Here is an 18831-nt window from a genome sequence, read left to right on the forward strand (position 1 = left end):
CCCACTCATCCAAGTTAGACGCCAGCTCAGCCTAAAACACTCACCAAATGGGTCCAGAAATGGATTTCGCACCTTTCTGCTTAGTTTATTTCACTTTTGTAATTTTTAATTATTAGATTAGTATACATAGGCGAAGATCACCCATTTTTAGGATCTTCAGCCCCTCAGAACTTATCATACCTTATTTTCTATACAGTATGAGTAACTAAACCTCCTAGGTTAAGGTTAGGAGCTCTGCTGATTCCTATGAATTTACTGATATCACTGTTCCTATTTCAATATGATTGATTCTATTCTATGATGCATTTTCGTCCTTCATCCTTATGAATCTGTGGTGGAACAGAAGTATGACCCCTTATTCCTATGAATTTACTGATATCACTGTTCCTATTTCCTTAGGGTTTATGCGAGTTCTGACCTGGATAGTATTGAGCTACTTCTTGAGAGTGCATCACAGGTTCCAAGAGAGTACCTGGGCTAATTGGGATACGTGACATAAAATCCCATTAGTCATGGGTAAATGAGGTCTCTGTGGCCCTAAGGCTAGAATCATAAAGCATCATTCTCTGATCCGAAAGATCCGACCTTGTCTGTGGCATTTTGAGTAGGATCAACAAAAGGAGGTAAATTGCACGGACTTTATCTTCATCTATAGTAAAGCACTACAAGCTAACTTGATGAGAGGACATGAGTTACTCAAATACGGTGTTTTGCAATGGTTTAGAGGAGATTAACTTGATGAGAGGACATGAGTTAATCACTTACAGCTTTGTCATTGAATGAATCATTCATTATTGAAGTAATCAGTAAGAAAAGTTAATCCAGAAAGATAAAGCATCTCCCAAGCCTTAACTGATTTCTCATTATTGTTTCTCTGCTATTTCTTTATTGCTTCCTTTAATTATTTTATACACATTCAACAATAACTACGTTTTCTATTCGCCTGACTAAGATCTGCAAGATAACCACAGCTTGCTTAATCCGGCAATCCTCGTGGGATTTGACCCTCACTCACCTGAGGTATTACCTCTTTGATTTGTAGCTTCTTCATTATGGATAAAGGCATCAGATTGATGCTTGCTCCAAAATCATATAATGCCTTCTCGAAAGTGGTTTTTCCAATGGTTTATGGAATTTTAAAGCTCCTTAAATATTTCATCTTCTTGCAGATTCCTTTGAATAATTGCACTACACTCCTTGGTCATTACCACCATCTCATCTTTCCTCAAGGTCTTTTTCTTAGATAGCAACTCCTTCATGAATTTAGTGTAGAGAGGCATTTACTCCAAGACTTCTAAGAAGGGAATGTTGATCTGGATCTTCCTAAACACGTCTAAGAATTTGGAGTATTGCTTTTCCTTGTCACTATTTCTTTCTCATTTTGAGCCTTAGTTGGTGCATAGACAGAGCCCTTTTATTGCTTCTCCTCTGCCTCTATGGACTTCTCAACTTGCTCTTCATTCTTCTTGTTAAGCACTTTTCCACTTCTCAAGCTAATGACCTTGCATTCTTCTCTTGGATTGGACATTGTATCACTTCAAAAAGTGTTAGTGGGTCTCGTTGCGAATTGCTTAGCGATTTGGCCCACTTGCACTTCCAAGTTTCTAATGGAAGCACTGTGGTTCTTGAAGTTTGCTCTTGTCTCATCCATGAAGCTCCTTGTTTGTTGCATGAAAATGGAGATTGATTCGGCTAGGATGGTAGTGGATTGAGATAGTTTTTCAATAGTGGTTTCAAGGGAGGAGTATTTGGTTTAATGAGAGGATACTTTTTTATGTATATTTGTGATTGCATGGGAAAGGCTTGTTGTTGATATGGTGCACTGGAACTTCTTTGTTCTTGGATTTCCCAACTAAAGTTTAGGTGGTTTCCCTATCCTGGATTGTAGGTCTTAGAAAAGGGATCATGGCATGGTGGTTTTTGAAAGTTTCCCATGTAGTTCACTTGCTCAGTGGGTGCTTGTTCTTCCTTGAGTATCCCACATTCTTCATCTTTGTAAGCTCCTCCACACATGTTATAGGTAATAACTTGTGTTTCCACTACAGATAGCTATATGTGTCCCATTTGTTTTGTGAGTGAAAAGATTTGTTGGGACATGATCTTATTTTGTGTCAAAAGTGAGTCCATTGCATTCAACTTCATCACTATTTTCTTCATGGTTCTCTTGATTGAATATATATATTGGTCGTTGGCCACAATGTCAATTAATTCCAATGCTTCTTTGGTTGTTGTTCTATGGAGAAAACCCCATTCCGAAGAGTCAAGCAAAGTTCTTAAGGTATGGAAAATTCCATCATAGAATGTTTGATGTTATAACCAATTGGGAATCATGTCATGAAGGCACTTTCTCAACATTTCCTTGTATCTTTTCCAAGCTCTATAGAGGGACTCTCTATCCCTTTGGGTGAAGGTTTGGAGGTTATATCTCAGTTTAGCCAACTTTTGTGGTGGAAAGAATTTGGTTAGAAAATTATTCACCAAATCCTCCCACGTTGCTATGCTATCCAAAGGTTGGGTTTGGAGCCACTGCTTGGCTCTGTCACTCATACAAAATGGGAATAGCCTTAGCTTGATGGCTTCGGGAGAGACTCCATTGCTCTTAATAGTGTCACATATCAACAGGAAGCTAGATATATGTAAGTTTCAATCTTCTTGAGGACTGCCTCCGAATTGATTTTGTTACACCAATGGAATAAGTGCAAGCTTCAATTCAAAGTTTTTTTCTTCCATATTAGCCCTCACCATGATACTTCCACAACTTTTAGAAGTGGGGTTGGTGAAGTTACCAAGAGTCCTCCTTGTATTGGCATTGTTGTTGATAGAATTGTTGTTGTTATTGTCTACCATGATTCTCTCTTACTCCTCTTCAATTTCTTCTACTTCCCTTTGATTTCTTGATTTCTTTCTTAGTTGCTGAAGGGTTCTCTCTATTTCTACATCAAATTGGAGAGGTTTCTTGTCCTTGTTGCCTTGTTTGAAAACACAAAGACACAAAGCAAAAGTGGACAATCTTAACACAGTGAAAGGAATTTTGGTGAGGCAAAATCAAAAGAAAAAGTCTAATTTAGAGAATCAACTAATTAGTTTGTTTTCAATCTCAATTAATCCCCAGCAACAATACCAAAAACTTGATGAACGTAAAACCAACTCGGCAAGTACACCGAATCGTATCAAGTAATACCACAGTGAGTGGATATCATTCCCACGAGGATTAATAGACTGAGCAAGCAATGATTAATTGATTACTTCTAATAAGACAAATCAAAAATAGAGGAATGAGAATTGAACGTTGAATAGAGGCAAATAAATAGCGAAGCAATGAATGAAAACAATTATGATGAGAATGTTAAGGTTTGAGAGATGTTCACTCTCTACAAAACTATCTTTGTGTTCATTTATTTGACATTTACAGAGATCAACTCACAACAAATAATATATAATTGAACTAACTGGCAATTCCTTGGTCAACTACTTAACAAAAAAAAGGTTAAGCACAAATCTGATTTAGATTCAAATAAGATTAAAAAAAATTTCAGATTGAATTATATGTCACGCATTCAAGCTAGTCGTAGACAATTGAAACTTACAAGAAAGCATAATTTCCAAAAGTTTTCTAATCTGAATTATATGTCACTTATTGAAAACTAGAGACAATTGAAAATTATAAAGTGTCACACACTCTTTGAAACACTATTCCTAGTTAAATAAAAAAGTTATGAGAAAGAGTTTTCAAGCTAATTCCAATATTAAATTTTCCAAAGCAATATTATAATCCAAAACAATGTTATAATGTTTTCCAACAATTCTAATCTTTAGGGATGAAGAATGACAACTCAATCATGAAACAGATCAATGTATAAACCTTAAACAAAATAAAATACTTAGATTAATAATCCATAAAAAGATAAACAGAGCTCCTAACCTTAATGGAGGAGATTAGTTTCTCATAGTGTAGAGATACTAAAAACAGTAATAGGAAGTAAAAGGTAACGTCCGATCCGATGTCCGTGGAAAAAGTTCATAGACTTATTTAAATCCTAAGCTAAAACCTAAAATTCAAATTCAAAACAAAATCAAATCAAATCTAATCATATCTTTTTCTAATCGAATCTAAAACTAAGAGTGATCTTCCTTTGATACTTGAGACTCAAAGCTTGGTATGTTAGTTGTCAAAAACTTGGGTTTTCTCTCTTGATCTTGGGCTTGGCATGAAACTTAGCGTGGCACTTGGATGATTGGTGTTGCACTTGAGGCTTGGAAGTTGCATGGGAGTCTCTAGACTTTTGCCCAGCATACCACGCCAAGGAGTGGCGTGACTCACCTGTGAAGCATGATCGCAAGCGTGTAACACGCCATAGTGGCGTGTGGCACACCCCTACTTTTGAGAAGTTGGGATGTTTGAAGGCGTGTTGGGGTGGCTGGCATGTTGCACGCCCTTGGTGAGGAGGTCACAAGCGTGTGGATAGTGGAGCTGACGTGTTGCACGGCCAGCCTTTTTTGGTTCCTGGGAGTGCTCCTTGTGCTTGGCGTGTGGAAGGGAAGGATGGCATGGCACGCCAGTTTGAAAGGGGACGAGGGTGTGTTGCACGCCTAGCTTGGTGTGGCATGCCTAGTTGATGTGGTTCTCCTGGAATGTTGCTCTTTAATTCTTGGTTCTCTGGGAGGTTTCTTTCTTGGATAATTGCATGCCTCCTTCCTTGATTCTCCTAATGGCTTCTTTGCTTATTCCTCCCTTTCTTTGGCCTTGCTTAAGATCTTTCAATAATCTTTTGAATATATCAAATCTCAAAGAAATTTCAAGAAACATTGATTAAAGAACAAAAATATTAATTATAACAAGGAAATCACTAAGTTTATTCAAAGAAACAATAAATAAAACATCTAGAGATGCTCATGCATCACCAACACTAGCTGCTAGGGAGGTCGATTCGGCCTCTGGACCTCTTGTGTTGGTTTTTCCAACTTGTACAACGTTATTATTTGACCCATAAATCGAAGTGGAAGCTCTATTTGACATACTTATTACCTTTTCACTGCATGATCGCATGCAAAGTTAGGCACTAAATCAATTCAAAGTCCTTCTGGGTGTGCCAATTTGTTTCATTTATTTTCGTTCAACTTCAATAGAGATGTTGATCAAGCTTATATCAAAGATCTTAATTCGGAGAACAAATACGACTCCGCTAAAAAAGTGAGCTCGACCTGTGACTTATCAATTTTAGTGTCAAAAATGACTTTGCAAGCAGTAGAATAAGAAAATTCTTGGTTATTGACAATGAAATTACGTGAACACTAAAATGAGATTAAATACACTTTAAAATGCCATTAAAACACTCTAAAAGTAGAATGGAGATTGATGGACAACCTGAATAAAAGAACAATAAACACAATAGCAAAAGAACATTAAGCAAAGAAAACAAACTAGAAAATGAAAGCATTAAAAAAAAGAGTAAATGCCCAAAATGGTCCCTGAATTTCAAATCGGTATTCAATTTAGACATTGATTTTTAAAAATGACCAACTAAATCCCTTAAATTCAAAAACGTGCATGGTGCACGAATTATAAATCACACTTTTCACAACTCGTACCACTAACCAGCAAGTGCACTGGGTCGTCCAAGTAATACCTTACGTGAGTAAGGGTCGATCCCACGGATATTGTCGGCTTGAAGCAAGCTATGGTTATTTTGTATTTCTTAGTCAGGAAATCAATTATAATTATTAGTTTGGATTGTGAAAAATAAAAGAGCATGAATTAAATACTTGTTATGCAGTAATGGAGAATATGTTGGAGTTTTGGAGATGCTTTGTCTTCTGAATCTCTGCTTTCCACCTGTCTTCTTCTTCACGCACGCAAGGTTCCTCCTATGGCAAGCTGTGTGTTGGTGGATCACCGTTGTCAATGGCTACCATCCGTCCTCTCAGTGAAAATGGCCCGGGTGCGCTGTCACCGCACGGCTAATCATCTGTCGATTCTCACTCATGCTGGAATAGGATCCATTGATCCTTTTGTGTCTGTCACTACGCCCAACCCTTGTGAGTTTGAAGCTCGTCACAGTCATCCAATCCCTGAATCCTACTCAGAATACCACAGACAAGGTTTAGACTTTCCGGATTCTCAAGAATGCTGCCAATGGATTCTAGCTTATACCACGAAGATTCCGATTAAGAAATCCAAGAGATACTCATTCAATCGAAGGTAGAATGGAGGTGGTTGTCAGTCACGCGTTCATAGTTTGGGAATGGTGATGAGTGTCACGGATCATCCGTTCCATCATATTGAAGTGCGAATGAACATCTTAGATAGAAACAAGCGTGTTTGAATAGAAAACAGAAATAATTGCATTAATTTATCGGGACACAGCAGAGCTCCTCACCCCCAACAATGGAGTTTAGAGACTCATGCCGTCAAAGAGTACAAAGTTCAGATCTAAAATGTCATGAGATACAAAATAAATCTCTAAAAGTTGTTTAAATACTAAACTAGTAACCTAGGTTTACAGAAAATGAGTAAACTAGGATAGATAGAGCAGAAATCCACTTCTGAGGCCCACCTGGTGTGTGCTGGGGCTGAGACTTGAGCTTTACACGTGCCTAGGCTATTTCCAGAGTTGAACGCCAGGTTGTAACCTGTTTCTGGCGTTTAACGCCAGAATGCAATATGGAACTGGCGTTGAACGCCATTTTACGTTGTCTATTGATGATTGGATTTTTGATGGTTTAGAATTTCACAAATGAATTCTCGTTGCAAGTATAGTTCCTAAACCAAACAATAATCCTTTCATACAAAAAGATTGTTTGTCACTAGTACAAACCCCTAAAATTTATAAACCGAAGTATTGGACCTCGGGTCGTTCTCCCTAGGAATTACAATAAAGTGTCTTGTTATTGGTTATGAGTTATTTTAGGGTTTTGGATAAGAAGCATGAAAAGTAAATGGCAATGAAAATAAACTAACAACTATAAAAGGCTCTTGGCAAGGTATGAAAATTAGAAGTCCTATCCTAGTTATCCTTCTCAATTGTGATGAGAATTGTTCTTTGCTACCACTTAGTTAACCCTTACTAATTAAAGGAAAGTCAAGTGGATGAATTGACTTGAGCCACAAGTCCTAGCCAACTCCCAAGGAAAGACTAGCTTTAGTGCACTCCAAACCAATTAGCAATCTCTCCAATTATCAATCAACAAAGGAATTAGATAACTCAAGTGTCACTAATTACTCTACCTAGGCCAAGAGGAACAAAATCTACACTAAAACTAAAAGAGGCATTTCAACAAACACATAGAGTGCAATAGAAGTAAACATTATTAATTGCAAGAATTAAAGGAATCTACAACTACAAAGGCAAGAGATCAACAATAGAAAAGCAAAGAAGAACAATTATTATGAATTACCTCTTATTGAATTGGAAGAAAGTAGAAGGAACAATACTAGATCTACAACAAAATATAAGAACAACATAAAGGAAATTACAATAAAAGAATAGAAGAAGATGAATGTAGCAACAAAGAATTGAGAGATAGAAGGAGATGAAAGCATGAATTAAAATCTAGATCTAAGATTATTGAACTAAACCTAATCCTAATTCTAGAGAGAAGTGAGAGCTTCTCTCTCTAGAAACTAACTCTCACTACTAAACTAAGCTAAAACTAAACTAATGGTAACTAACTTCTAAAGTATGAAAAGTATGTAAAAGTATGTTGATTCCCTTTCAATCCTTGGCTTAAATAGCATCAGAAATGAGTTGGATTGGGCCCACAAGGCTTCTAAAATCGCTGGCCACGTTTGCATTAAGTGGGTCATGTGCCACCATCGGCGCGTCCGCGTACCGTGCGCGTGCGCGCCCCTATGCGCGATGCAACTATGGCAAATCTTATATCGTTTCGAAGCCCCGGATGTTAGCTTTCCAACCCAACTGGAACCGCATCAATTGGACCTCTGTAGCTCAAGTTATGGTCGTTTAAGTGCAAAGAGGTCGGCTTGACAGCTTTCCGGTTCTTTCATTTCTTCATGAGTTCTCCAACTTTTCATGCTTTCTTTCTTCATTCCCTTGATCCAATCTTTGCCTCCTAAACCTTAAATCACTTAACAAACATATCAAGGCATCTAATAGAATCAAGGTGAAATAAATTTAGCTATTTTGAGTCCTAAAAAGCATGTTTTCACATTCAAGCACAATTAAAGGAGAATATACAAAACCATGCTATTTCTTGAATAAATATGGGTAAAAGGTGATAAAATCCCCAAAAATCAATACAAGATAAATCCTACAAATGGGGTTTGTCATCTATCCTTGAACAAAGTATGGACTATTATATATTGCTGAAAAGCCCTGGATGTCTAATTTCCAAAGCAATTGAGAGCGCGCCAATTGGACTTCTGTAGCTCCAAAAAATCTATTCCGAGTGCAGGGAGGTCAGAATCCAACAGCATCAGCAGTCCTTTTTCAGCCTGAATCAGATTTTTGCTCAGCTCCCTCAATTTTAGCCAGAAAATACCTGAAATTATAGAAAAACACACAAACTCATAGTAAATTCCAGAAATATGAATTTTTCCTATAAACTAATAAAAATGTACTAAAAACTAATTAAGACATACTAAAAACTACATGAAATTAACCCCAAAAAACGTATAAAATATCTGCTCATCACAACACCAAACTTAAACTGTTGCTTGTCCCTAAGCCACCAGACAAATAAAATAGGATAAAAAGAAATTAAGAAGTAATAATATTTCAGAGTTTTGAGTGAAGCTCAGATTCTAATTAGATGAGCGGGACTAGTAGCTTTTTGCTTCCGAACAGTTTTGGCATCTCACTTTATCCTTTGAAATTCAGAATGATTGGCATCCATAGGAACTCAGAATTCAGATAGTATTATTGATTCTCCTAGTTTAGTATGTTGATTCTTGAACACAGCTACTTTATGAGTCTTGGTCGTGGCCCTAAGCACCTTGGTTTCCAGTATTACCACCGGATACATAAATGCCACAGACACATAGTTGGGTGAACCTTTTCAGATTGTGACTCAGCTTTGCTAAAGTCCCCAATTAGAGGTATCCAGGGTTCTTAAGCACACTCTGTTTTTGCTTTGGATCTTGACTTTAATCGCTCAGTCTCAAGTTTTCACTTGACACATTCACGCCACAAACACATGGTTAGGGACAGCTTGGTTTAGCCGCTTAGGCCAGGATTTTATTCCTTTAGGCCCTCCTATCCACTGATGCTCAAAGCCTTGGATCCTTTTTATTACCCTTGCCTTTTGGTTTTAAGGGCTATTGGCTTTTTCTGCTTGCTTTTTCTCTCTCTCTCTTTTTGGCTTTTTTTTTTTTGCAAGCTTTTGTATTCACTGCTTTTTCTTGCTTCAAGAATCAATTTTATAATTTTTCATATTATCAATAACATTTCTCTTGTTCACCATTCTTTCAGGAGCCAACAATTTCAACATTCATAAAATTCAATAACAAAAACATGCACTGTTCAGGCATTTATTCAGAAGACAAAAAGCATTGCCACCACATTTAGATAATTAGAATTTTCCTTATTAAAAACTCGAAAAAAAAATTTGCCTCCTTATTCTAAAAATCTACTATTTTATTCATGTTTGATGATGATGAGAAAAGTAAATTATAGCTTAATTGGAGATAAAATCAAAATAGAGATACTAATTACTACCACTCATATATGACTTCTAAGGTAAATTTCTAATAAGAATAATTATCACAGAGTTAAGGCTAAGATTAGAACTCAACAACCTTGAATTTGGGATGTGGATGCCTTTTTAGTCTGTGGAGTGCTTGGCCCTTCAAGAGATAGCTTCTGGCGCTTCAATTCCTTCAGTTCACGCCCTTTCTCTTCTTGTTCTCTAAGCAGTTTGCAAAGCATGCGGTTTTGATTTTGCTGTTCTTCTTTCAGTTGATCCACAGCTTCTTGCAACTTGGTGATAGATGCTTCTAGGCACTCCCAGTATTCAATTTGAGGGATTTCCGGGAGGAACTCCTGTGCTTTCCTCTTGATGGGGTCATCCTGCACTTGTTGTCCTTCCATAGACTTTTTGGTGATTGGTTGCTCAACTGAGATATACTCATCTACTCCCATTTTTACCCCAGCATCTTTACATAACAGAGAGACCAAGCTTGGATAAGCCAATCTGGCATCTTTGGAGTTCTTGTTTGCAATTTTGTAACGCTCACAAGCAATCAGCTGATGAACTTCCACTTCTTTTTCCAGCATAATGCAATGAATCATCACTGCTCTTCTGATGGTGACCTCAGAGGGGTTGCTAGTGGGCAGAATAGAGCGCCCAATGAAGTCCAACCAGGCTCTGGCGACTGGTTTGAGATCTCCTCTTTTGAGTTGGTTTGGGGCACCCTTTGTGCTGGTTGTCCATTTGGCTCCAGGGAGGCATATGTTCTCTAGGATTTTGTCCAAGCTCAGATTTGATCTCATCATTCTCCTATTAAAGGAGTCTGGGTCATCTTGTAGTTAAGGCAGCTTGAAGATCTCCTTATTTTGTCAGGGTGGGTGCGAACAATCTTCCCTCTGACCAGAGTTCTATAGTCATAGAATGCGGTTCCAGCTATTCTCTGCCTGTTCGTCTGCCACAGATTAGCATAGAATTCCTGAACCATGTTTCTTCCCACCTTTGTTTCAGGATTAGCTAGGACTTTCCAGCTCCTATTTCGAATTTGCTCTTGGATCTCTGGATATTCGTCTTCTTTCAGATCGAATTTAACTTCCGGGATCACTGACCTTAGACCCATTATTTTGTAGTAATGGTCTGAATGTTCTTTGGTTAAGAACTTCCCTTGATTCCAAAGTGGTTTTGGAATATTCTCTTTCTTGCCTCTTGAGTTGGTTTGTTTTCCCTTGGGAGCCATGATCGTAGTGGGTATTGGATTAGTGATCACGGATAAAAACACCAAACTTAGAGGTTTGCTTGTCCCCAAGCAAAAGAAAGGAAAGAAGAGAAATATGAGGAGAGCCAAGTCCGAATTGTGAAGGTGGGGGGAGGCCGAACTAGGATTTAAAGGGAAGGGGGGTGGGTTTCGAAAATTTTGAAGAAGATATGATAGAAGATATGATTTGTAAAAGATAAGTATGATAGGAAAAGGATGCACTTTAAAATTTAAAAGATATGAATAATATGAAAGATATTTAAAAAAGATAGCTTTGTTTGGAAAAAGATATTGTGAAGATTTGAAAAAGATATTGATGAGTTGAAAAAAAAGATAGATTTGTTTTGAAAAAGATTTGAAAAGAAGTTGAAGAGGATTTAAAAAAAAGTTTATGTTTAGAATTAAGATACATTTGATATCTTTGAAAAAGGATTTGAAAAATTAGGATTTGTAATGTGTTTATGCAAGAAATCATCAATTGAAACATGAAAAATGGAAAAAATTTGAAGTGAAAATGAAATTACCTACTCCCCACAATCCTGGCGTTAAACGCCCAACTGATGCATGTTTTGGGCGTTTAACGCCCAGTTGGTGCTTGGTCTGGGCGTTTAACACCCAGCTGTTGCTTCTAGCTGGCGTTAAACACCAGAAACTCCCTTGTCACTAGGCATTTTTCTGAACGCCCAGGATGCTGTAAATCTGGCATTAAACGCCCAGAAGCTGCTTCTTTCTGGAGTTTAACGCCCAGATGGCTATCTCTACTGGCGTTTAACACCCAAAACAGCTCTTCTGGCTTTTTTTCGCACCAATGAGCTTCTTTTTGCTGTTTTGTATTCTGAATCCTTCTGCAACCCTGTGAACTTATGCAATTGATTCTTTACCTTGAAGATTATTTATATTAAACCTGTATAATAAAAAAATAAATAAGAAAAAGTTTTGCTAATGGCTGGGTTGCCTCCTAGCAAGCGCTTCTTTATTGTCTTTAGCTGGACCTTGCTGAGCTTTTAATCTAGCCTCAGCCTTGAACACTCTTGCTCAACATTGCCTTCAAGATAATGCTTGATTCTCTGTCCATTAATAATGAACTTCTTATCAGAATCAATGTCTTGAAGCTCCACAAAGCCATATGGTGACACACTTGTAATCACATATGGTCCCCTCCACCGGGATTTCAGTTTCCCAGGGAATAGCCTGAGCCTAGAGTTAAACAGCAGAACCTTCTGTCCTGGTTCAAAGACTCTAGATGATAGCTTTTTGTCATGCCACCTCTTTGCTTTCTCTTTGTAAAGCTTGGCATTTTCAAAAGCAGTGAGTCTGAATTCCTCTAGCTCATTTAGCTGGAGCAATCTTTTTTCTCCAGCTAATTTGGCATCAATGTTTTGGAATCTGGTTGTCCAGTAGGCCTTATGCTCTAGTTCCACAGGCAGATGACAGGCCTTACCATACACAAGCTGGTATGGAGAGGTTCCTATAGGAGTCTTAAATGCTGTTCTGTAAGCCCACAGAGCATCATCCAAGCTTCTTGCCCAATCCTGTCTACGGGTACTTACAGTCCGTTCCAGGATTCTTTTTAGTTCTCTATTAGAGACTTCAGCTTGCCCGTTTGTTTGTGGATGATATGGAGTTGCCACCTTGTGACTAATTCCATACTGAACCATAGCAGAGTAAAGCTGTTTATTGCAGAAGTGAGTGCCCCCATCACTAGTTAGTGCTCTAGGGACACCAAACCTGCTGAAGATATGTTTCTGAAGGAACTTCAGCACTATCTTAGTATCATTAGTGGGTGTAGCAATGGCCTCTACCCATTTGGATACATAGTCGACTGCAACCAGAATATAAGTGTTTGAGTATGATGGTGGGAAAGGCCCCATGAAGTCAATACCCCATACACCAAATAACTCAATCTCCAAGATTCTTTGTTGAGGCATGGCGTAACCATGAAGCAGATTACCAGCTCTCTGGCAACTGTCACAGTTACGTACAAACTCTCGGAAATCCCTATAGAGGGTAGGCCAGTAGAAGCCACATTGAAGGACCTTGGTGGCTGTTCGCTCACCTCTGAAATGGCCTCCATATTGTGACCCATGGCAATGCCATAAGATCTTCTGTGCTTCTTCTCTAGGCACACACCTTCGGATTATTTCGTCTGCACATCTCTTAAAGAGATAGGGTTCATCCCACAAGTAGTACTTTGCATCAGTAATTAATTTTTTCTTTTGTTGCCTGCTGTACTCCTTGGGTATGAACCTTGCAGCTTTATAGTTTGCAATGTCTGCAAACCATGGTGTTTCCTGAATGGCGAACAAATGCTCATCAGGGAAGGTTTTAGAGATCTCAATAAAGGGAAAGGACGCCCCTTCTACTGGCTCTATCCGGGACAGATGATCAGTCACTTGGTTTTCTGTCCCTTTTCTGTCTCTTATTTTTATATCAAACTCTTGCAGAAGTAACACCCATCTTATGAGCCTGGGTTTTGAATCCTGCTTTATAAGTAGATATTTAAGAGCAGCATGGTCAGTGTACACAATCACTTTTGATCCTACTAAGTATGATCTAAACTTGTCAATGGCATAAACCACTGCAAGCAATTCTTTTTCTGTGGTTGTGTAATTTTTTTGGGCGTCATTTAAAACACGGCTAGCATAATAAATGACATGCAGAAGCTTGTCATGCCTCTGCCCTAATACTGCACCAATGGCATGGTCACTGGCATCACACATTAATTCGAATGGTAATATCCAGTCTGGTGCAGAAATAACTGGTGCTATGACCAGCTTAGCTTTCAGGGTTTCAAACCCCTGCAGGCACTCTGTGTCAAACACAAATGGCGTGTCAGCAGCTAGCAGGTTGCTCAGAGGTTTTGCAATTTTTGAAAAATCCTTTATAAACCTCCTATAGAATCCTGCATGCCCCAAAAAGCTTCTGATTGCCTTAACATTGGCAGGTGGTGGTAATTTTTCAATTACCTCTACCTTAGCTTGATCCACCTCTATTCCCTTGTTCGAAATCTTGTGCCCAAGGACAATCCCTTCAGTCACCATAAAGTGACATTTTTCCCAGTTTAAAACCAGGTTAGTCTCTTGGTATCTTTTCAGAACCAGTGTCAGGTGATCAAGACAGGAGCTAAATGAGTCTCCATATACTGAGAAGTCATCCATGAAGACTTCCAGAAATTTTTCCACCATGTCAGAGAAAATAGAGAGCATGCATCTCTGAAATGTTGCAGGTGCATTACACAGCCCAAATGACATCCTTTTGTAGGCAAATACTCCAGATGGACATGTGAATGCTGTTTTCTCTTGATCCTGGGGATCTACTGTAATTTGGTTGTAGCCTGAATAGCCATCCAAAAAGCAGTAATAATCATGACCTGCTAGTCTTTCTAGCATCTGGTCTATGAATAGTAAAGGAAAATGATCCTTTCTGGTGGCTGTATTGAGCCTGCTATAGTCAATACACATGCGCCACCCTGTAACTATTCTTGTAGGAACCAGTTTGTTTTTTTCATTATGAACCACTGTCATGCCTCCCTTTTTGGGGACAACTTGGACAGGGCTCACCCAGGAGCTATCAGAAATAGGATAAATAATCCCAGCGTCCAGTAACTTGGTGACCTCTTTCTGCACCACTTCCTTCATGGCTGGATTTAGCCGCCTCTGTGGTTGAACCACTGGCTTAGCATCATCCTCCAATAGGATCTTGTGCATGCATCTAGCTGGGCTTATGCCCTTAAGGTCACTTATGGACCACCCAAGAGCTGTCTTGTGTGTCCTTAGCACTTGAAGTAGTGCTTCCTCTTCCTGTGGATTTAAAGCAGAGCTTATGATCACCGAAAAAGTGTCACCTTCTCCCAGAAATGCATATTTCAGGGATGGTGGTAATGGTTTGAGCTCGGGTTTTGGAGGTTTTTCCTCTTCTTGAGGAATTTTTAGAGGCTCTTTTATCTCCTCTGAATCCTCTAAATCAGGCTGAGCATCTTTAAAGATGTCTTCTAGCTCTGATTCGAGACTCTCAGCCATGTTGATCTCCTCTACCAAAGAGTCAATAAGATCAACTTTCATGCAGTCTTTTGGTGTGTCTGGATGCTACATGGCTTTGACAGCATTTAACTTGAACTCATCCTCATTGACCCTCGGGGTTACTTCCCCCTTTTGGACATCAATGAGAGTTCGTCCAGTTGCTAGGAAAGGTCTTCCTAGAATGAGAGTAGCACTCTTGTGCTCCTCCATTTCCAGCACTACAAAGTAAGTGGGAAAGGCGAATGGCCCAACCCTGACAATCATGTCTTCAATTACGCCTGATGGGTATTTAATAGAGCCATCAGCAAGTTGGAGACATGTCCTGGTTGGTTTGACTTCTTCAGTTAAACCAAGCTTTCTGATAGTGGATACAGGTATTAGGTTGATGCTTGCCCCCAGATCACATAAAGCTGTCTTGGTGCACTCACCCTCTAATATGCATGATATCATAAAGCTCCCAGGATCTTTAAGCTTTTCTAGGAAGCTTTTCAGAATGACTGCACTGCATTCCTCAGTGAGGAGAACTCTTTTAGTTTCTCTCTAATCCTTCTTATAACTCAAGATCTATTTCATGAACTTGGCATAAGAGGGTATTTGCTCAAGTGCCTCTGCAAACGGAATCTTTATTTCAAGAGTCCTGAGGTAGTCTGCAAAGCGAGCAAATTACTTATCCTGCTCCTCTTGGCGGAGTTTTTGAGGATAAGGCATCTTGGCTTTGTATTCCTCAACCTTGGTTGCTGCAGGTTTATTTCCTACAGAACTGGTTGGAGAAGCCTTTTTAGAGGGGTTGTTATCAGCACTTGTGTGTGTCTGATCCCTCACTGACGTTTGAATGCCAGGGTTGGAAGCTTGATTGGCGTTGGACGCCAACTTCCTACCTGTTTCTGGCATTTGAACGCCAGAACTGAGCTTCCATTGGGGGTTTGACGCCAGCTCCTTGCCTGTTCCTAGCGTTTGAACGCCAGAACTGCGCATGGGTTGGGCGTTTAATGCCAACCTTGCATCCTTTTCTGGCGTTTGAACGCCAGAGTTGTTCCTCTCTAGGCCCTTACTATCCTCAGAGGGATTTTGGATAATATTTTGCTCATCCTCTGTCAGTTGTTCTTTCCTTGGCTTTCTGCTGCTCTAAAGTGAGGTATTTAATGTTTTCCCACTTCTTAATTGAACTGCCTGGCACTCTTCTGTTATCTGCTTTGATAACTTCTGTTTTGTCTGATTCAATTGTGCCTCCATATTTTTATTAGCATTTTTAGTGTCTTGTAGCATCTCCTTGAATTCTGCTAGCTGTTTTGTTAGAAAGCACAATTGTTGATTGAGTTCAGCAACTTGTTCTGGAGGACCAAGTTTAGTAGACACTACTTTGGCTTCTTCTTTTATGGAGAACCCATTACTTATGTACAGATGCTGGTTTCTAGCAACTATATCAATAAGCTCTTGAGCTTCTTCAATAGTTTTCCTCATGTGTATAGATCCACCAGCTGAGTGGTCTAGGGACATCTGAGCTCCTTCTGTAAGCCCATAGTAGAAGATGTCTAACTGCACCCACTCTGAAAACATTTCAGAGGGGCATTTCCTTAGCATCCCTCTGTACCTCTCTCAGGCATTATAAAGGGATTCATCATCCTCTTGTTTAAAGCCTTGGATGTCCAGCCTTAGCTGTGTCATCCTTTTTGGAGGGAAATATTGATTCAGGAATTTGTCTGATAACTGTTTCCATGTCCTTATGCTTGTTGTGGGTTGGTTATTTAACCATCTTTAGCCTGATCTTTTACAGCAAACGGAAATAGTAACAGTCTGTATACATCCTGATCTACCTCCTTGTCACGTACTGTGTCAGCAATTTGCAAGAATTGTGCCAGAAATTCAGTAGGTTCTTCCTGTGGAAGACCGGAATACTGGCAGTTTTGCTGCACCATGACAATGAGCTGAGGATTTAGCTCAAAACTGCCTGCTTTGATGGGAGGTATACAGATACTACTCCCATATACAGCAGCAGTGGGATTACCATATGACCCCAGAGTCCTTCTGGACTGTTCATTTCCACTTAGATCCATGATGGATAAAATGGAATTGATATGAATTGCAAGGAAAATATATTTTTGTTTTTATTTTATTGAAGTAGAACAAACCAAATTATTGAGATAAATAAAACTAATAAGATAAAATAAAATAGAATAATTAGAAATTAAAATGTCAATTTCAAAAATCTAGAGAAAAATAAACTTGAAAATAAAAATAATTGCTTAATTGAGAAGATTTGAAAAACTTTGGATATAATTTTTGAAAAGGATTTTGAATTTTGAAAAGATTTTATTTTTAAAATAAAAATCTGAATTTTTAAAGGTAATTTTTGAAAAATCAATTAAAATAAAGGAAAAAGATATTTTTGAATTCAATGAGGAAAGAGAAAAATAATAAAAAGACACAAAACTTAAAATTTTTAGATCTAATACTCCTTATTTTCGAAAATTTGGAGGAAAAACACCAAGGAACACCAAACATAAAAATTTTAAGATCAAAACACAAGAAAGACTCAAGAACACCTTGAAGATTCACAAGAACAACAAGAACATGAAGATAGAACACCAAACTTAAAACTTTTAGAAAACCAAAATAATATTTTCAAAAACTAAAGAAAAATTAACAAGAAAACACCAAACTTAAAGTTTGGCACAAGATTTAATCAAAGAAAAATTATTTTTGAAAAAAAGATTTTAAAAAGGAGATAGCCAATTACCAAGAACATAAGTACAATGCTCTAGCCAATTGAGCTATAAATTTAACATGTTTTAATAAGGTATTTAATAAATAAAAATTTTTTGAAAACTAAAAATTTGAAAAAGCACAAGAAAAACAAGAAAAGACACAAAACAAGACAAACCAAAGATCAAACAAGGAAAATAAACAAGAACAACTTGAAGATTAAGAAAGAATAATGAACACAAATTCGAAAATTTAAAGGAAAATAAAAACATGCAATTGACACCAAACTTAGAATATGAAACTAAACTCAAACAGAAAAACTCAATTATCAGTTTATAAAATTTTTGAAAAATTTAAAAAGAGAAAATAAGGATTTAAAAAAAGAAATTTCAACCAAAAACAATAATAGAAGACTCTAAACCAAAAAGAAAAATTTTTCCTAATCTAAGAAACAAAATAAACCGTCAGTTGTCCAAACTCGAACAATCCCCGGCAACGGCGCCAAAAACTTGGTGCACGAATTGTAAATCACACTATTCACAACTCGTACCACTAACCAGCAAGTGCACTGGGTCGTCCAAGTAATACCTTACGTGAGTAAGGGTCGATCCCACGGAGATTGTCGGCTTGAAGCAAGCTATGGTTATTTTGTATTTCTTAGTCAGGAAATCAATTATAATTATTTGTTTGGATTGCGAAAAATAAAAGAGCATGAATTAAATACTTGTTATGCAGTAATGGAGAATATGTTGGAGTTTTGGAGATGCTTTGTCTTCTGAATCTCTGCTTTCCCCCTGTATTCTTCTTTACGCACGCAAGGTTCCTCCTATGGCAAGCTGTGTGTTGGTGGATCACCGTTATCAATGGCTACCATCCGTCCTCTCAGTGAAAATGGTCCGAGTGCGCTGCTACTGCACGGCTAATCATCTGTCGGTTCTCACTCATACTGGAATAGGATCCATTGATCCTTTTGCGTCTGTCACTAAGCCCAACACTTGTGAGTTTGAAGCTCGTCACAGTCATCCAATCCCTGAATCCTACTCGGAATACCACAGACAAGGTTTAGACTTTTCGGATTCTCAAGAATGCTGCCAATGGATTCTAGCTTATACCACGAAGATTCTGATTAAGAAATCCAAGAGATACTCATTCAATCGAATGTAGAACGGATGTGGTTGTCAGTCACGCGTTCATAGTTTGGGAATTGTGATG

Source organism: Arachis hypogaea, chromosome 15 (assembly GCF_003086295.3).
Source record: "Arachis hypogaea cultivar Tifrunner chromosome 15, arahy.Tifrunner.gnm2.J5K5, whole genome shotgun sequence".
Lineage (NCBI taxonomy): Eukaryota > Viridiplantae > Streptophyta > Magnoliopsida > Fabales > Fabaceae > Arachis > Arachis hypogaea.